The sequence below is a fragment of the Microtus pennsylvanicus genome, chromosome 9 (assembly GCF_037038515.1).
Source record: "Microtus pennsylvanicus isolate mMicPen1 chromosome 9, mMicPen1.hap1, whole genome shotgun sequence".
Classification (NCBI taxonomy): domain Eukaryota; kingdom Metazoa; phylum Chordata; class Mammalia; order Rodentia; family Cricetidae; genus Microtus; species Microtus pennsylvanicus.
The window spans coordinates 4,041,079-4,054,188 of record NC_134587.1 but is presented as its reverse complement, the minus strand read 5'-3'; positions in this window follow the sequence as shown (position 1 = coordinate 4,054,188).

Here is a 13,110-nt window from a genome sequence, read left to right as displayed (position 1 = left end):
AAAAAAACAGCTGTGAGCACACAATGAGATTTTCTAGCAATCTACTCAAGAGCAACAAAAACACATGTCAAAAGCCTCCACACATATGCTCCTAAAGCTATAAATAATAGCCAAAAAGTAGTGGCCTCTATCAAGAGCTCCAGTCTGAGTCTCTTGGCCATGCCTACTCTCCCTCGCACTGATTTGCTCCAGCCAGTCCACCCTCATTGGCTTTTTCTTTGCTCCTGCAATATTCTCCGAGACAATTTTCTCTATCAGCAAATGTGTTCTGCAACCAAATCTGCCATTGATTCTAAAATGTCAGATGATTTGGGATGACATTTCCAATGCTGTTACTCTATACTCATACTCTTGGTATATTAGGTGGGCTATTGTTCCTTCTCAAATGGAAGCACCCAAAAATAAGTACTCGATCTCTCTTGCTTTCTGAGGAGTGTGTCCACTTAGAACAATGCTTACGATAAACTAAGTATTTGAAGACACGTGTGAACAGCTGTGTCCTCCATAGACGGTAGTGAGGAGTAAGAGACATGAGGTACAAAACTATTTTGACATGTGCCCTTTAATTGAGGAATTTTTATTCTATATATATATTTATTTTCTTCCCTGACTTTTAAAAAACACTAAAGTAGACTCTATCCATCTTCTTTCCTCTTGATACAAAAAAAACTTCAGTTACTTGCTCCTTCCACGTGTTTTGTTTTTACTGAAAATATAATCAAACATTTTATTTTATAAATAGATTCTAAACAAGAGAAAACTTCAAAAAATATAAATTTAGATTTTTGTTTATTTTTGTCTCATTTTTCTTTCGGCTTTTTGAAGATAAGCTTGCTCCATGTAGCCCACGCTAACTCCAAATTCTTGATCTTTCTTTAGCTAGTTTGAGAGTACTTTAGGCCTAGTCCTCCTCTGCTGTACTCAGCACCAGTTCTGTTTAAAAGGAAGAGAGAGACGTGAGGAAAATGAATAGAGCAGCAACTTTTTAAAAACTGCATTTTAAGTAGTAATCAATCAATATTTAAAAACCAAAAGTCAATATCTAAGCTAAGGGTAGAGAATGTGGTAGAGGTGAGTTTTGACCAGACCCAGCACTCCTGGCTCTGTCTTTGTGTACCCTGGTTCTATGCCTGAGATCTACAAAGCTGATCTAGATAGATGGGAATGGCCAACGTGCCCACAGCATCTCTAAAAGGACTCCCTTAGCAAGGCCGTGAAATAAGGCAAGTCCTAAAAACACAGTTTGTTTTGTTCATGGCGAATTCCCGATTGCCTGAATCACAACTAAATTCATAGAACATAATGTGGGATTCCCCTCTGTATGCTGTGATTACCATTAATGAATTTAAAAAAAAAACTGCTTTGAACCTATAGCAGGGCAGAACTTAGATAGGTGTGTTGGGGGTGCTAAACTGAAGTCAGGGAGGAAGAAGGCCACCCCACCAGAGACTGATGCTGGAACTTTAGCTGGTAAGCCACAGTCACGTGGCAATACACAGATTAATAGATATGGGTTAAACTAAGACGTAAGAGTTAGCCAGTAAGAAGCTAGAGCTAAGGGGCCAAGCAGTGATTTTAATTAATACAGTTTCTGTGTGGTTATTTCAGGTCTGAGCTGCCAGGCGGCCTGGGAAAACAAACAAGCGGCCTCTCAACAATAAGAACACATAACACACACTACCACAAACAGAGGAGGTTCTAGAAACATCAAAAAATGCTTGAGAGGTTTATAGGTTTTCTGTCTTCCACCAAGCTGTTAGGCCAAAGAGTGGGCTTGCATTGAGTCCCAGAACAAACTATGAGCTTGCAGAGGCAGTGAGTGAGTTACAAACCAAAGTGTCCAGAGTTTCAATTCAAAAAGAAAGACCTTTAAGATTAACTCTACTAACTTTAAATCCAACAAAATAAAAGTAAATAATCTTCCCAACCTTAATTATAGCGTTCAGAATAATTTGATCACTATTCACTAGCTAGTAGGCAATGCAATAATATTTTGCTAGACTTGTAATAGTCTACACTATTACTCTTCATTTTTCCAGAAAAGAAGGCTGTGTTATTGTTGAGCACATTATAGATTCTATCATATCATGCTCAGAACTTAGCATGAATAATATGACTATAGCCATATTACTATAGACATTTAGTGATGACAAAATAAATATTTAATAAACACCTGTAAAAAACTACCAAATGATTTTTTAGTTTCATGGTTCATTTTGCCTTAGGGTATGAATGTAGCAGATAACTATTCTACCTCTGGGCTATGTCTCTAGCTCTGTGGCCTGCTCTGTGCAAAGGAGTAGAGAGTTGTCACTCAGATAAACTAAAGATGCCATTTTCCTCCTACAGATATTTCCCCTACTTCCTCGATGATGCCCAGAATTATGTTGAGGAGAAAGCTTTCCATTGCAGAAAAATATTAAAATGCAAATAATTTTTGGAGAAGTAAAACACTGACCTAAAGTTCTGGAAAAAAAATACTGACATCAAATCAATTTTTGAAAACTGCCCAGTAATCAGAAGAGGCATAATGATAAAGGAGAAATGAGAAACTTGGAGGGAGGTTATTTGCAAGGAACTAATCGCTCTCATTTCAAAACCTTGCCAAATATTTAGTCAGCCAGAATGATGTATAACAAATACGCCTCAAATGTCATATGAGCTGATCACATTCTCTATGCTTTTAAAATAAAAATTAGTTCCATTTTCATTTAAGTCTGCATTTATCAAATTAAAAATATTGTATCTTGTCTTAGTTTTATGGTTTTTCATGTGTACACAGGTTAAGAAAAATTGGCATAGGGTTTTCATCCTCTTAATAATTGCCAATAAATACAATAACCATAAATGTATACTTATTTACATTGCTACTAATTCACATTAACAGAAAAAATTAAAAATATATGACAATGTTCTTGTAGTAAATATGTATATATGCATACATAGTGCCTCCCATCACCCAAAAGCTCCATAAAATGCTGAATATTCATGCACAGTTATGCTTCTTCTATGCAAGAAAACGGAATTGCCTCCTTTATTGTCTTTGGCTGAGATTCCAGAAATAATTATCACAATTATGTCATTGAACAAACTGAAATAAGGAAGCAAGAAAAGGGGAAGAAAGAAGGGGAGAGAGGCAAGTGAAATAAGATCGGTTGACTATAAAATCAAAAACTACAAAAAGATGTATATCTGTCTGAGAAGATACATACTGCCAAAACATTAACTGCCCACTTAGACCTCCTGGCAGCTACTACCGACTCCACATGATTTACATGAACAAGACAGATGATAAAGGCTTTTACAATCATTTGACACAGAGGGAACTTGGGTAACGCACTTGCTGGGCTCGGATTCACAACAGTAGGTTGAGATTCTGACCCTACTGCCTGGTAGTCTACACCCTGACACTCTCTATATGTAAATTCATCTTTTAAATCAATGCCAAAGAAGGTTATGGTAAACTCAGATCCAATCCCAACCCCACAACTTACAACTCAAAAGTCTAGAAGATACCACTTAATATTTCTACTTTCTTCAAATATAAAATGCTTATCCCAAGACTTACCTTGCCAGGCTGCCATGCTATTTCGGAGGTGTGATGCAGACCACACTATTGGGAATGATTGTAAGGTGTTGAAGGGACAAGACAAAGACCCTACTGGCCTCACTGCAGTGTTCTCCTGAAGCTCAGCTTCTAACAATGCTCATGAGAAATTATTGCTCATAAAAATCATTCTAAAGCCATTCAGGTTGTCCATTTTCTATTATTCATTCATATTTAAGCTAATTTAAATGATTATAGAGTATCAATGTTAAGAACATAAAAGAAAACTTGAAAGTAATTTGCTATTTGGCCATGGGAGTTTACAAGCAAATCTCCTCTGGCTTAATTACCTGTACATGTTAGACAGGAAATATTAATTAAATGTGATAATCCCAAACTATCTCACATAAATGTTCCTTTGTGTAACTTGAGCATGAAATAACTGACTTAAGAGGACACCAAGACATTAAATTCTGCTTTCAATTCCAAGTCCCAAACATCAGGATCAAGGTCACTTGGAAAGCTTTAGCCAAATTTTTGAAAATGTTCAACAAAATTCATGAACCTATTGTAATACTTTGTATGACTGTTAATTATATTGTCTTTGCTGCATTACTTTTAAGTCAAGCATTATCTTTTAAAAGAAGTTTGTTGTTTTATAATAGCTAAAACGATATGATTTAAATGAAAATTTGTAATTAAAATTTCAAAACACACATTTAAATATTTGAAAGTACATTATACATTCTATGATTTTAAAACTATGTCCAACTTAACAAAAATAGATTCATCTGACACATTGTTTAAAAATAAACATATGCTTTAAGGCTAAATTACTTTTTAACATCAGAAAATTTTTCCAAAAATTGTAGATCTTCTACCAAGTAGATTTTCCAAATAAATTTGGTTTTAAAAATCACTGAAGCTACCTCAGAGCTCACACCACACACAGACTGTGACTGCACAGAGCAGACCAATAGGTAAGAGAGCTGGACAGCCCAGTCTCCAGGCTCTAGGCTCCAGGGCAAAACTGCAGGCCCCTCCCAACCTGCCTCAGCCTCTCTAGCTGGCCAGCAGGCAAGCCTCGGGCCCCAATCCCCCTCCTCCATCTATCAGATCCTATAATTTACAAATTCTTCTCCACCCCCAAACCCAGCCATACCAGAGACCTCAGCGGCTCCCTGTGACACAAACAGTGTCCTGCAAGGCAGACCAAGAGCAGATCCTCAAGACAGCAACTGCAATGGGCCATCCAAGAGAGGATCCCTGACACAGACACCTACTGCAAGGATTGGACCAAGAGGCAAAGACTGCCTGCACTAATTGGAGGAAGAGGTGGATAGTCGCCAATGCAAGAATACATTCAACAACCCAAAAAGCAACATGATAACATCAGAACCCAAGGGTCATACAACAGGAAGACCTGAACACCCTAACCCAGACAAACAGAAGAAAATGATCTTAAATGTAACTTTATAAAGACACAGAGGAAAAGATAAACAAAAAATTGGAAGAAATTAATAAATCTCTTAAAGAAAACCAAGAAAAAGTAATCAAACAGGTGAAGCAGACAGTTCAAATGGTTCGAGACTTGAAAACTGAAACAAAGTAAATACAGAACTGCAGATGCAAGCATCACCAATAGAATACAAGAGACAGAAAAGAGAATCTCAGACATTGAAGATACAATAGAGGAAATAGACTCATCGATCAAAGAAAATGTTAAATCCAACAAATTCTTAATAAAAAAAATACAGGAAATCTAGGACACCATGAAAAAAAAAATGATCCTAAGAATAACAGGAGTAGAAGAAAAAGAACTCCAGTTCAAAGGTGCAGAAAATATATTCAACAAAATCATAGAAGAAAACTTTCCCAACCTAATGAAGAATATGTTCATAAAGGTACAAGAAGCTTACAGAACACCAAATACAGGTTCAAAAAATATCCCCTCACCATATAATAATCAAAACACTAAACATACAGAATAAAGAAAGAATATTGAGAGCTGAAAAGGAAAAGGGTCAAGTAATATATAAAGGCAGACCCATCAGAATTATACCTGACTTCTCAAAAGAAATCATGAAAGCAAGAAGGTCCTGGACAGATGTGCTACAGACACCAAGAGACCACAGATGCAAGCACAGACTACTATACCCAGCAAAGTTTCAATTACCATAGACAGAAAAAACAAAATTCCTTGACAAAAGCAGATTTAAACAATACCTATCCACAAATCCAGTACTAGGAGGAAAACTCCAACCCAAGAAAATTAGCTGCACCCATGAAAACATAGGCAACAGATAACATCACACCAATAAACCCCAAAGAAGAGAAACACACAAGTAATACCACTGAAAAAATAACAGGAATTAACAATCACTAGTCATTAATATCTCTTAATATCAATGGACTCAATTCACCTATAAAAAGACACAGGCTAACAGAATGGATGCAAAAGCGGGATCCATCTTATGCTACAAACAAGAAACACACCTCAACCTCAAAGACAGACATTACTGCAGAGTAAAGGGTTGGGAAAGATTTATCAATCAAATGGACCTAAGAAACAAGCAGGTCTAGCTATCCTAATATCTAACAAAATAGACTTCAAACTAAAATCAATTAAAAAAAAAAGATGGAGAAGGACACTTCATACTCATCATAGGAAAAATTCATCAAGATGAATTCTCAATCCTGAACATCTATGCCCCAAATGTAAGAGCACCCACATATGTAAAAAAAACATTACTAAAGCTTAAATTGCACATCAAACTTCACACACTAATAGTATGAGACTTTAACATCCCACTCTCACCAATGGACAGGTCAGTCAGACAGAAGCTTAACAAAGAATTAAGAAAACTAACAGATGTCATGACTCAAATGGACTTAACAGACATCTATAGAACATTTTACCCAAACACAAAAGAATATACCTTGTTCTCAGCACGTCAGGGGCCCTTTTCTAAAACTGACCACATACTCAGTAACACAGGAAACCTCAACAGATTTTAAAAAAAAGCAGAATAACCCCCCACCCTGTATCATATTGGATCATCATGGCTTAGAGTTAGTATTCAACAAAAACGCTAATTCAAAAAAAAAAAGCCTTCAAACTTACAGAAATTGAACAGTGCTCAATTGAATCACCCCTCGGTCAAAGAAGAAATAAATAAAGAAATTAAATACTTCCTAGAATTCAACAAAAATGAATGCACAACATACCCAAACTTATGGGCCACTATGAAAGCAATGCTAAGAGGAAAGTTCATAGAAGTAAGTGCCTACATAAAGAAAGTAGAGAAATCTCACACTAGCTTCTTAACAGCACACCTGAAAGCTCTTTTATTTAAAGATTATGCTGCTAAGCAATATAGTCAATAGCAAGAATGATAACAGGGAAATCACAAACATTTCAAAAATCTAAGACTCTAAGCAGTAGAGGGGGGGGCTGAACTGGCTTTCCCCTGCAATCGGCTTGATAATTATCTTAATTGTCATCATAGAACCTTCATCTAGCAACTGATAGAAGCAGATGCAGAGAGCCGCAGCAAAGCAATGGGCTGAGCTCCCAAAGTTTAGTCAACGAGACCAATAATATGAGCAAAGGGCTCAAGACCATGATGGGGATACCCACTGAAATAGCTTAACCTGAGCTAATGGGAGCTCACTAACTCAGGATTGGCAATGGGGAAACCAGCAGAGGACCAAACTAGGCCCTCTGAATGTGGGTGACAGTTATATGGCTGGGGCAGACTGAGGGGCCACTGGCAGTAGGACCAGAATTTATCCCTACTGCTTGAACTGGCTTTTTGGAATCCATTGTCTTTCTAGAGATACCTTGCTCAGCCTAGATATAGTGGGGAGGGCCTTGGTTCTGACTCAAAGCCCTGTGCTAGACTTTATTGACTCCCCATAGGAAGCCTTACACTCTTTGGGGTGGAGGGAAGATTGAGGGAGCAGTAGGAATGGAGGGAGTGGGAACTGGAATTGGTATATAAAATTTCAATTAAATAATAATTGAAAAAAGAAAAAAAATACTGGAAATATCTAGCATTTTGCATGAATTAAAATTTTAGGTAAGTTTAACAAATGAATTAAATTATATATAATACTCAATAGATTCCCTAATCCATATCTTACTTTATTTCTATTTTCTTGTTTTTAAGATTCTCAAGGGGCTGGGGAAAGAACTAGGTCAACAAGGGATTTCCTCGCAAGCCCAAGGACATGAATGTGTCCCCGATCCTACCCTTAAAAAGCTGCATACATCTGGTGACTGCTTCACAACTGAGTGGTAGGAAGGTGAGAATAGGCTGCTCTCTGCCGCTCGTTAGTCAGCAGCTTAGCTCACTGGGTGAGTTCCAGATCTGAGACAGCTGGTCTCAAAACAGAGGTAGGCAAGGTCTGAAGAGCAATGCCCAAGGCCGTCCTCTAACTTACACACACAAGCCTGCACACCACACACACACAATCGATTCCTATGAATCTCACTGCACCCTTTATAGCTCCTTATATTATTCCGTTAAGAAAATAAGATGGCCGTATCTATTTTGGGGGGATAGAAATCTCTTGATTTAGTGGCATATCTTCAGAGTTTGCGCACTCTGAGATGACGTCAATGGACAATAAACCTTCGGTTGCTGAGGCTGTCCATCTGGGGTATAAAAGCCAATCATTAAGACAGAAACTTGTATGCTCTTCAACTTCCACATTCCTTTTGACTTTTCTGCCAAAATCATTTGTTTTTTAGGAGGGTACCATGTAAATGAAAAAAAAAAGCATATGCTTCCAGGTCCAACATCCAGACCTCGTGTGGCATTAATAATAAAGGAACTCTGGGCGAGACTATCTATGAGAATTGCCATTTGTGCATCTTCCTGCCGTATCCCTTTTTTCATATGTTTTTGTGGTTGTTCTGAGTGACTCTGCTTGAGGCAGCTGTTCTAGTTCTCTCCAATTACAAACCAGGAAGCCATAGGCCGTAGGAGGGATAGCCATCGGGGAGAGCCTGGTCCCCTCTTACGCCCCACACACGTGCTGAAGACCATCCAAAGGCTTTGTCAGGCGGAGCTGACTGTGAAATGTTGACAGTGAAAGCCGCTGAGATGCAAATGTAGCAATACAAGTAGGCAAATTTTAATCGTACTGATTTATATCTCCCCCAAACTTTTCTGAAAAACTAAAGAGACAACTTCATGAATACCATACTAAATATGAGTTTAGATTCTCGTTGATCCCCGACCATCGTAATGAGCCACTAGTAATTGATGGCACAGTTCTACCCACCAGATCAGCCATACTACACAATCCTTAAGCTCAGGAGCTGATTTCTTCTATATGGCTCTTTCCCAAGGTTTAAGATTAGAATTCAGAATAAGGAGATGGCTCAGCAGTTAAGAAAGAGTGTGTTGCATCTCAGAGGGTCCCAGGTGGACTCCAGCAGAGTGTTGGGCAGCTCACAACTGCCTGCAACTCCAGCTCCAGGGGAGCCAGTACCTTGGCCTCTATGAGCACCTGCACTCATGTGCATATACCTACATAAAGACAAACACACACCTGCATAATTAAAAATAAAAATCAGAACCAGGTGCACTTGGGAGGCTGAGGCAGGCGGATCTCTGATTTCAAGGCCAGTCTGGTCTACAAAGAAAGTTCCAGGACAGCCAATGATACACAGATAAACCTTGTTTCAATCAATCAATCAATAAATAAATATCTTGTTCTCAAAGATTAGGACTCAAACCTTGGTTCATCAAAGCCACAATAAACTAGTGCATACCTCCTTTACAGGTAAGGAGTGCTGAAGGGGATGTATGTAATATTCTGGTTTTAATATTGTTTACAACATTAAAATTTTACTTTAAACTGATCTCAGTCAAAGGCATATGATCCTTTTGTCCTTGAAAACTAAATGGTGGCAACTTCTTTTGGAGGTACTATTTTTTTTCCACTCACACACAAAAATACATATCCCGATTTATCTTTCAAGGTCAGTTTATATTAAACTCAAGATATTCTTTTTTAAAAACACTGTGGTGAATTCTAACACAAAATTCATAATTCATCCTAAGTGTTCTGCTTAATAGAGTTTATTTTTAATAGGATATAGACAAAAACTCTATAGCAATTGAGCCGAGCGTTATGAAGCACCATATGGGCTTCTAAACTGAGAAGATGATACACACAGGTCCTGCCAACGACTCCTCTGTGGCTTCTTCTCCACCTGCCAGTCTCCCTCCGCATCCTGGATCTGTCATATCGGATGTCTTTGGTACAAACTGCTTAAGTCACGGTCTCCATGTTCCTCAAGAAACACCACCTAATCGTGAAAGACAGGGGGTAAAAAGAAGCCTTATTAAATCTCCATGACCTGTTCCAAAGGACAGATGGGACTAAGAGGTGACAAAATAATTATCTAGCCATAATGGGAGCCCCGGGATTATGGAAAAAGACAATAATGAAATTAGAGCAAGGTAACTTGCTCAGAGCAGCTGGAAGACAAGTCCTGACAGGCCATGATAAACAAAATAACGGAAGCACCTCGTGTTGTGTCTCTGTGCTCATGATGGAGGTTTAATTCTCTCTCCTTCTGTAGAAATACAGGTGCTTTCCTCTACTCTGTCTGCTCCCTTCTGCTGTCCAAATCCTCGAGTCTAGATGAGCTTAAATCATAAAACAAATGTCCAAAATGTTTATGAAAACAGAGGATTTGAGATGCACCACCTGATCAGAGAATTAAACATCTGTAGCACCTGCTCTGGCAGCGAGAAATCAAGGTCATCCCTAAGAAGAAGCTTGCGGTGTGAGGAGGATTTGTCCGACGTGCTCTTTCCCTCGAAGCCTCCCAAGCCTTCTGCTTTCTTCCCGTGTAATAAGGACGGCGTCCATTAAAATTGGTTTAGTAGCTTCAGTAGTAATTACAGCGACCAGCTTTCCTTTTCTGCCGCTCTCACGTGCCCCCTTGAGTCTCCGCCCACTTTTGTTGGTTTCTCTTTTCTTCCTCCTATCTCCTTTCTCTAGGTCTCCTCCTCCCTACTTGTATTTGCAAATGGGAGAGAGATACCGGCATAGGAACCGAAAACACAATCCAGGGGCTAAAATCAAATGTTCCATTATGTCTCTCTGCTTTGGCTGGCTTCTCTGGTGATGATGGCTTCTTTCCCCTCACCCTGGCTGGTGTCATTCCATCATAGAACCAGCGAGCTGCAGAGACCAGACTCACTTGATGGCTTTGATCACATGGGCCAAGGCTTCTTAACCATTTTCCACTTAGGCTCACTGCACTATTTTATAGGGTTTGTTTTTATTTCTTAAAATTATGTGTGTGCGGGTGGGTATGCGTGCGAGCAGGTGTGTGTGGAGGCTTAGAAGACTTGGAGCTGGAGTCACAGGTGGATGTGGGCTGCCTGACATGAGTGCTGGGAACCGAACTCAGGTCCTCTGGAGGAGCCCACATGATACCAACAGTTGAGCCCTTTATAGTGCTTGTTTCATCTAAGAAATTTCTTTATGTCCCTGTGTGTGTGTGCATATATATACATATATATATGCATGTGTGTGAATATATACACATATAATTAATAAATAACTATATAAGTCAAACATTTACTAAAATAGAGCATAAAGAAATTGATTCTAAAGTAGCTATTTGCCATACATATAACTTTACTGGGTCTTGTTTTGATTTGGAGACCAAACAAAAACTCTGACTACTGGAACTCACTATGTAGATCTGCCTACCTCTGCCTCCCAAATACTGGGATTAAAGGTGCGTGCCACCAAAACTGGGCCCATTTTACTATTTATTAAAAACAAAATTGAATCTGCATACTTAAGAGATGGATGCGGTTTTTAAATTTTACATACAAAATAGTGTTAAATGAATATTTGATGCTTTAGGACAGAAAGCATCTTCAGAGTTTTTCATAATTGATCAATCTTTTTATTTTATAATTTTCAGTACTGAGAACTCCACTTCTCATAAATGCACAGTATACAATGGCAGAAGTGTGTCTAGGCCATTTCTGAAAATACTGGAAGTGCTATCCTAACCCAAAACCAAAATTCAATTGATGATTTTTTTTTATAAAACTCAAATCAGCAACTCAAGTAGAGATGTTAAATTCAAATATTCTAATACAACACAATTCAATGATACACAAAGTTTGATCCTTATATCCTCCAGAATGGATAGTAGCAAAATATTAAAGTCTTTGTTTTTGATAAGTAAACCACTCATTTCTGTAAAAACATAAAAATTTGTATGTACAGTAAGACACTGAAGTTCACAGTATACAGCAGTCTCAGGCCTGAGCTCATTTGTCTCAGGCAGCATTGCATGACACCAGACAGTGGTACAGCATGTGCAACACACAGCACAGATGGCGTGCTCACACTCAAGGCTGCAGTGACATCATGGGTTGCAACATAGGCAAGCATTTTCAGAAGTACTTCTGCTATATTTCATGTTTGGTTTTTCATTGATTTTTGGCAGTATTGCATTTTGTTCATGGTAACCAATCTTCACATACCCCACATTGATATGGGACCCTGTACAGGGTCAAAAACTCCCACGTTCAGTCATGAGATCGCTACAGAGTCACAGCCACTCAAGAAACTATGACGCAGACTTGTAAGACCAAAGTGAGTCAACATACTGCAGAAAGAGTCTTCCCTTCATCCTCCCTGTGGCTGATGGAGGACTTGTGAATTGATCTGCCACCTCCAGCCTTCTAACAAGAAGAGATTCTAAAATGTCTCTGTGCGTTATTAAGATGATTACAGTCGATCATCTCTTGTCTGAAAGTGCAGTACTTCAAAGAAGCAAAACCCTTCACACAGCTGGAGAATAGAAGGCTCAGGAGCCAAGCGGCAAAGCGCCAGGCACACAGCTTGAGTTCCCATCGTATTCATCACAAATCTGCACAAGGACCCCATGATGAAGTTAAACAAACAGGATGACACAGAAAAGCTGTCGTGCTTTGTCCTTTGCGAGGGACCAAGCACTGGATGAGCGTGTTTTGGAAGCAAAGCATTGTAGCTTGTCCATCTGCTGCTGTAAGTAAGAAGATGAAGAAAACGCTGGGTATGAGTGGATGCTCCGTTTCAGAGAGGCTTTGTAAGGCTCTCTAAGGCCCAAACCTAGGGGAAGGGTGTCAGCACTCAAAAAGTCCACCACACAGATAGAAACCACAGTCTGCAGCAGACAAGAAAACAGTGGTACCCAGCACAAAGCAACAGCTCTTTCCCCATCTATCGACACACATGGTTCTCATCCCAGAATAAGAGCTACAAATCAGTCAAACAGGAGCCAACCAGGTGACTGTGTGTTATACCTGTGAGGATAACTCTTGTCCCTCTCCCTCTAGATGTCCAAGAGAAGCAAAAAAGGATGATCAGTAACCAAAAGAAAAGGCTTCGTTAGCTGTAAACAACTGTAGAAAGGAGATGGCACCCAGGAAGCCTACACAGAAAAGACGGCCAATCTCTACACTGCAAGGCCAGTACTAGTCATCGTGAAATGTAACAGCTTCATTATCGTGTTATCTAATTGATCT